This window comes from Cupressus sempervirens, chromosome 5 (assembly GCF_028749045.1).
Source record: "Cupressus sempervirens isolate cs-2001-9-10 chromosome 5, ASM2874904v1, whole genome shotgun sequence".
NCBI classification, from domain to species: domain Eukaryota; kingdom Viridiplantae; phylum Streptophyta; class Pinopsida; order Cupressales; family Cupressaceae; genus Cupressus; species Cupressus sempervirens.
The window spans coordinates 726,947,748-726,956,378 of NC_143122.1; the positions used below are offsets into that span (position 1 = coordinate 726,947,748).

General features: G+C 31.5%; 1 pseudogene; it reads right to left on the reverse strand.

The window, feature by feature from the left end:
* Positions 1–4,629: 4,629 nt before the first annotated feature.
* Positions 4,630–5,317, reverse strand: LOC149558031 (ubiquitin carboxyl-terminal hydrolase 2 pseudogene; annotated as a pseudogene).
* Positions 5,318–8,631: the final 3,314 nt, after the last annotated feature.

The window sequence follows — 8,631 nt, forward strand, 5'->3', positions numbered from 1 at the left end:
TGGATAGTTGTCTTGTTTCTTGTGTCTATTTTTTTCAGGTAATCTATCCAGGCACATACAAGACAATATTATTTGGTGTACTTTAATGACCTATCCACTTCTCTCTTGGCTCTATGAAGATCTTTCTACACTCAAATGAGACCTTTTACATAATTGAAAATATTCTGAATGATCAAGTTGCTACTATTTAGAATTTCATTGTAAACGTTGGGTTTAATACCCTTTGATGTAATTTCCCCAAGTAAAGATTAAAGGGGGTGTTAGAATTGGTAATCTTTCCTTGGTTATATTTACTTATTAAATGGGATAAACCAAGGTATCTCTTATGTTTTTTTTCCTCTAGTCCACATGTGAGGATAAGTCTTTTTTGTAATTCCTTTATTAAGGAAAATAGTGTATTCCTCATTAAGAGGATTATGACACTTGTTATGCGCACACTTATGAATGTGGAAATCATTCACTTGGGAGTTACAAATAACTCCTCTTCTTATCTCTTTATAAGAGATGCTTCTCTCTCATACTAAACACACAATCATGATGTAGTTCATGTAATGAGCCCTATGGCCTCTCTCTCTCTCTCTCTCTCTCTCTCTCTCTCTCTCTCTCTCTCCATTCTTAGGAATTTTCCTCATTCATATAATTCAAAAGTGGTTTTCTTTGCTTTCCCCTTTCAAAATTCTTTTCTCCTCCTTCGTGTTGATCTTGGAAAGATCTTATAAAGTATGGTAATTATGTTAAATTATGTTAATCACAAACTCTTTTGGATTAAATTATAATCCTTTATTTTTAATTCATTTCATTTTTATTATTTCTAACATGTTGCTTCGTTACTTTGTGAAGTTGGACGTTCTTTATGTCATGTGAAAAAGTGACATCATGCCACATGTCTCTGTGGGTTTGAGTTTCTTTGGTGTGTCATCTTCTGACTGTAGTGACATGTCAATGTCATGTTGTGTGGGTCAAAGGTGACAAGGTGATGAGTCAGATTGAGCTAGTGTATGGTGTTAATCTCATTTTCCTAGCCTCTGACATGTTGAGGTCATGGGCCACATGTTCTTGGTTTTACCTTCTACCATCTGATGCAAAAAAATCAAGGATGCTCACCTTGTCACTTAGGAAAGTTGCTTGATCTTTAATCATAGTGATAAAGCGACAACTTGACATGTAGTATGGTGGGTCCTCTTCTTTTGTGGGTCCTAGTGTGATGTGAGCGAAGTGTCAGATAGGTTGGGAAAGGACCATGTTTCTATTAGTCAATACAATGATAGGTTGGGTGTACTATTGGGGCCATTAGATTGAGGAAGATCGACATCTCTCACTTTATCGCTATAGGAAGTTTTTTAATCTTTAGTCATAGTGACATAACAAGGTCTTGCCATGTGTGTTGGTGGGCTCAAGTTAAGTTGACATCATAGTTAAGGTTGACAGTATTGTAAACTATCATGGTTAAGTTTAAAGGTGGTGTGGTTAGCTAAACATGATATGGTCAAATGAGTGAAGACTAAATGAGGTGGCAAAAGGAAATAATACAGTTGGTCCACATAGAGGTTTCTAGTTGTTTGACTAGGTTGAACTATTGACCATGTTGATTTTGTAAGCCAAAAATGGGGAGAGATTGGGTTTTCTTGCACAATTTAATCTTTTAGATTGATTTCAACCACTTCAGAGTTAATGCTAAGTTTTAATAGTGCAAAGGACACTCTTCTCACCATCTAATCATCTATTTCAAGGAGTTTTAACATTGATTGGCACCACTTTTTCACTTTAGGGTTTCTTCCAAGTGAGGTTTTCATGATTTTCATGCCTCTATAAGTGTACCATATAAAATCTAGTGTTTGGGTTACCTTGATTGTTCCCTAAGAACTCAATGATAGTAGTCATGGAGTCACTTCAATTGAAAATATCTTAGTTATGCCTGAGCTATAAAGGCGGATTTTGTAATCTTTGTAAGGGTTGATCTTTCTCTAATTCTCTAGTATTGCTTCCATGGATACTACTATAATTTCTCATGCCTTTGAGCCATTTTAATCCTCTGTCGAGTTTCTTTTAGCCATTAACACACTATGCAAGTTCTCTCTACCTCTGGTTAATGTTTTTGTCTATATTTTGTAATTTGCATGATTGGATCTACTTTTGACATTTGAATGATATTAAGTGAGGACCCTTCCTATAACATTCTTTTGTTGTCTGATCTACATGTGATTTTTGAATTAAGAAAAGTCTGAATCTGTATTCTTTGAGGTTATACCTAGTTAATTGTGCATTTATGGATAGGGATCAGGTCAAACACTCTATTTTTTGTGCATCACCCCTTAGGTTAGAGTAGATAGATTTTCTTTCAGGCATTACTTCTCCCTTTTCCTCTTGAAATGTAGTTAGGTGCGTCTTGATGGTAAAGGAAGTTGACCTTCATCAGAGACTCAACCTCATAGTTCAAGTCCCATAGATTGGAGGTTGTTTCCATGGTTTACAAGGCTTTTCTTAGGTAAAAAATTTGGATAAGGATGCAAAATATTCTGACAATAAGTCTTGAGTAACCATTTACATTAAGGCTTCATTGGACAATGAGGTCAGTTGGCTTCCACTCATCTTTCATCCTCACTCCTATATCTAGTTCCACATTATTCAATAGGGAAGTTAGTGGATATGGCCAAGGAAAGAGAATAACAAGAGGAGATTATAATGCAAAAAGGTTTTTGTATGACACAAGACATCTCTTGGAGTGTGTATAAAGTCCAGTTTTGCCAACAGTTGGTGGATCAGCTAATCCACATGTGATATACATAAATGCTACCTTAATTTTTCATTCGCTAAGTTGTTACTACAACTATGTACTATGTATTATTTTAGAGGAATAAAGTGAATCACTTGATGATGTGTAAAGGTTACTCATAAGTTTGAGGTTACATCTCCTCAAGTAATGACTACTTCAGGAAATGCAATTCTCTCGTAGTTAGATTCATTTAATTAAGAAATTAAAAAAAATTATTGTTTTATGCGGAATAACTATTATGCTTAGTGATATAATCTAGTAATGAAGTTAGTAGTTAGAATTAGAGGCTAATTTTTGGGTAGCCATTTGTCATTATTAAGCCCAATAATCCACAAATACTTATCCTTTGTAGATTATGGCATATGCTTCAGACATGAAAGATGGTAATAGCATTGAGAATTAGAAAAACTCAGACAAAGAAGAAGCATAAGTTAAATTGGAGCATCTTCATTCCTCCCAGCAAATTGAGGGCACCGATTCTCTCCATACAATTGTGTCGAAGGAGATCAAAGCATTAGGATATGTGCCTCACTCAGATCACCGAGAAGAAACGGTTGAGGATAAATAGTGGAAACCCACACAGGTAATACATATTATTTAAGTTTTTAGGCATATTTTGAATTTTCACTCTTACAAAGGTGTAGATTATAGTGCTATCTGATTATATATTTTGTAATAGATACTTGTATTTGATGATGTATTTATAAAGCGATGTATCTAAGTGGTTTGTAAATTTTTGTTTTTTATAAATAAATTAAATCTTGTTGTATTTGATTATTCTGATGGATTGGATTCATCTTGGTACCTTTAAAAAAATTAATATATTAGTTAATTAAGTGATACAAATTACGCCATTTTAAATTTTTTGCTTTTGAAAATAATAATAGCTTTTGTATAATTTAAATTTATGTTTTAAAGCTTTGCAAAATAATTTATATTATAGACTTCAATTTTTTAAATATATTTTAATTATAAAGAATAGTATGTCTATATCTATATTTTTTATATAAATTTAGATTTATCTAAAATATGTGACTATCCTCAATAAAAATGTAGTATTAAATTTAAAAAACAATTTAAAGAATAAATATTCATCAAATTTCAAAAAAAACAGTTTATAGAATAAATTTTTACCAAATCTTTTATTTTAGAAAATAACATGAAAATAAAAATAAAAATCACCAAACTTTGACGTTTTTTATGGTCCAGCGCCTTTTCTTAAGTTCCACAAAATTCATTGCCAAGACTCTCTCATAGTTAACTAAATTTATCTTTGTAATTAAAATACTTTCTTTAGAAAATGTTTGATATTTGTATGATTACGAAATTCCATAATAATGTAAACTGCATGATTACGAAATTTCATAGTAATAATAATAATCGTTCAACGGAAAATCGTAAATATTATTCTATGTACAAATTTATTTTGATATCAGTGGTCGCGGGATCGAAGCCCGTACGCTCTCCGATAGAGGTATTAAGTTAACAGCAACGTGCATGCCTATATTAAATCTTGGTAAAACATTCTAATTATAAATAAAAATTAAATAGATCAAATATCATGATTGCAGAGTTTCACCACATTTTTCCCACCACTGATCAAGATTTCTCATTTCTTTTGCCCGGACTTGGCTTTCTCAATTACATTGTTGAGTTTACCCTTGTCAGATAAAAGCTTGAAGAAATTTTTAAAAAAGTGTGCATAGTTATGCTTAGTTTCATTCTCCCTCTTCCAACTTCTCATCTTCTCATCCTCCATTGATATCTTCTGCTTCAAAATTTCAATCTCAGATTCTGTCTCTGCTTCCTTCATCCGTCTTCCCTCTCAATTCCTCCACAACCTGATCTTTCCTGCTCTAGAGATTCTCCAGACGGGCAACATGCTCTTGTTTCCAATCTTTCATAACACCCAACACGCTAAACTCTATGTTGCTTTCCATGCACTTCTCCAATCTTTGTTGAAATTTTGGGCGAGCAACATTCAACCAATCCAAACCATCCGAAGCTCCATCAAAGCGGCCAAGAGAGATGGGCCCTTCTTTCGTCCCATCTAATTCATAAACAATGTTATCAACTGGCAAATAGATAATGAAAGTAAGCCCATCAATTTGAGAAGTAGAAGCAGCAGCCTCTTCTTTGGCAAAACTGTTGTGAGCTTCACGAAGTACATTGTTATTTGTAATACAAATAGATTTCAGCAGTGGTGTTGAAATTTCTACTGTACTCCTTCAAATTGGAGAGTTGTGGACCAATTTGCACATGAGATGGAGAGTTCATGAGTATGGAAATTATGGCCTGAGTTGGGCACGCATTGTTGAGTTGTTGCTTTGAAAAGAAGATATTCGGAAGATCCAATACAGGCCTGTTATCATTCTCTGGTAATCTATAGTTGGGCAGCAAGATAATGCCATAAATGGGTATAAGATCATTTAGACATTGCGAGTCTAGAGAATGTAATTCCACTACTCTAACTCCCTTCACTTCCATTTCTCCAATGATTTGTGTCAGAACACCTGGTTCACATTGAACTGAACACCAAGACATTTTCAACTGTTGGTAAATGCAAATAATGAGATTTAAGTTGCCTTATCTAGAGGGTTTTTGAGAAGTAGGGTAAGAGTGGTGCCATCAATTATAAATAGTGTATTTAGGTATGTGCAGGATCATGGTGTACCAAACTATGGCCTTAAGTGGCAATGAAAAACCAGCAAATCAAGGTTATGTCAACTTGACACATAATTTTAAAGTGGTTCTGGACATTATATCAAAAAGTTGTAAGAAAATATTCTGTAAGAAATTGAATCTAGTTTCTAAACTACAAGGCCTTATCTAGAGAAAAAAATATTTGATTGGTTAAAAGTTTGGATTTTAATGCAATACTACAAAAATTTCAGGGCAAAAATAAAAAGTAGGTGTATGCCTGACCACCTTAATTAGTTAAAAAAGAATCAAAATTAAGTTTTTCTTTTTCTTTCTTATACTAGTTAAAGCATAGAATGTGACGCATCTTTTGGATTTCACAAATCTTATAGGATTTGAAAGTTAGAGCTATTTTTCAACCAGTGTGTCAATCAACACTTTGTAGCTAACTCTATTAGAAAATAAGTAATAATTACTTACTGAACTTTTAATTTGACAAAACTTACATTTATGAAATGCTAAGAACATTCTTAAGAAACCCTTTTCATTACATCAAATTTTGGGTAAAAAAAAGTCGTCAGCTACATGCTTGAAGTAAAAAACACATAAGAACATGCCAAAAACACATTTTTGGGATGTTTTAAAGATGACCATATAAGGTTGGTATTGAAAGATATAGTAGGAATTAATTGTTTTCATTTAGTATCAGGATGGGTGGAAAAAAAGTGGGAATAGATTTTGAAATTCTTTGAGGCATTTCAGAACTACATATTTTTCAGATCGCCACTTTTTGGCACACCATGATCCTACACATACCCATTTTTTTTGGAAATAAATGTTGAGATAATTAGTTTATTTGAAATGTCGACATAAAAATTAAACGCATTTTTAAGGAAAAATTGAAGTGATTTAGATTTCAGTTAGAAATAGAGGAAGTTTTAGAAATTACTATAAGAATGTTTCTTTAAGATGATCAATGTAATTAAAATACTTTCTTTAGAAAAGATTAGATATTTGTATATATAATATTATATAAAAAAAAATTGGGACTTTTCTAATAGTTTGTAAAAAGTATTAAAATGGATAGAAAATCATTTAGACAATTCCTCTACTCTACCTCCCTTCACTACCATTTTTCTAATGACTTGTATGAGAACACCTTGGATAGAGGGTGATGCAATAATTTGGATAGATTTCAATTATAAATGGGGTAAGTTTTGGAAATTAAGGTTGGGGTAATCATTTTATTTGAAATGTCAATATAAAAATTAAAAGTATTTTTATGGGAAAAAAAGTTGAGGTGATTGACATCTCAATTGTAAATAAAGAAAGCTTTATAAATTATTACAGGAAAGTTCATTTAAGATTATCAATGAATTTGAAATACCTCTCTAAAAAGGTTAGATATTTGTACACATAATGAAATTTTTTTTTTTGGGGGGCTGGGGTGGGGGACACTTTTAGTAGTTTGAGGAAAATATCAAAATAAAACGATTTAAAAGTTCCTTAATATTTTTTTAGTATTATATTTTTATACACTTTTGTACAAAGTTCATAACACTAACTTTGAGAGTACACTTTGTATTTACAGTTATACACATAAGTTTCCTAACTTGGACACTTTAAGAATTTTAGTAAAATGTTTAAATAATAATATTTTTCCAAATATTTTTAATATTTTATTATTTAAAATTGTAGACTTGGACTTTAATTATAGGTACAACATATGATGGAAATTAGATATTAATGTTTAAGTTAAGGGGATCAATTTATTTCAAATGGACATATTAAGTGAATCCATCTTTATCCCAAATAAAAGAATGGGAGATATTGATGGATAAAAAGAGAATTTGAATGGGGAATAATTGTAGAGAATATTTTTTATTCTTTATTTGGTACAATTTTTGTATTTTATAGAAGTTCAAAATATTAGGATTTTGAAGGTCTCAAGTTTCAATTTTCTCCTACTACAAATAATAATATTTAGAGGGTCTCAAATATTTATTAATTTTAGTACTTTTAATTTTTCATTTAGAACACTATATAAAGTTTTAAAACACCCCAATTTGGGAGTGAATCCCTTATTGATATTTATAAAGTTAAGAATGAAATAACAACAATCACTTGCGTAATGTAGGGTGCTCTTTTATGGATAGATGGATCACCTATATTACATTGGCAATGGTTAGAAATGGCCATGACTACAAGAGAAATTATAAGTACATTTTAATTATGGTTGCTCTTGTAAGTAAGTAGGTATATGAAGGATCATGAGGGGGCATACTAAATGGTTATGGTACAATAAATTTTTTGAAAAATGTAATGGTTGGAAAATTGTAATAATGTTATTGATTATGCCATGGGAATATGGTTGTTATTGCTAGTAAGTCATTGCATAAGTGAAATCATTTTTGTGAAGTTACACTAGGTAGATGCAATAGGTAAATATGAATAACCTACCAATAAAAGAAAGTAGTAAAGACAAACAAGTCAATTAGGAAATGTTGATAAAGTTATATAGGTAAGAACAAACATGTGAAGTCTTACTGGTGAACTAAAATACAAGATTTATTGGTGCATAGATTGACCAATAGGTGGAGAGTCAATAGGTAAAGACTTATCGATAAATAGTAGATATTGGTGAATAGGTAAATAGGATAACCAATCATTCTCTGAACATGTGAAGTTTATAACAATTTTGATAAATTTCATGTTTGATCACAATGGAGCAAGATTTGGTGAATCTTAACAAAGGGTGAAACTATCTACATATAATATAGTGCATAATGAAATAGTTTATGGGGATGTGTGAATAGATTTTTTTGGTGAATTCAACAAATGTGTTAGCAAATAAAATAAAAATATAGTGAACGGCAAACAAATATTGTGAATGACAAGCAAAGAAAGATCAATTTGATATGCTCAAAGATGTAAGAAGGTTTGAATAAGAAATGGAATCTAGAGGAAGCTATTGAGGAATCTAGAACCCTAATTAGGTTTTCTAATTGAAGGCTAGGATTGAATAAATAGAGTCAAGGATAACGAAAAATAGTTTATAAGAATTAAGTGTTGATATGAAGAATTGTAGTAGAATCAATGAGTGGTCACAGATATGATCTCCAAGGGGACATAAAAGGATTGTATTGATAGATACAAAGCATGAAGGATCTAATGAGCTCTTGAAGAAGGTACTTACATGTCAAATATTTTTTGTTTTG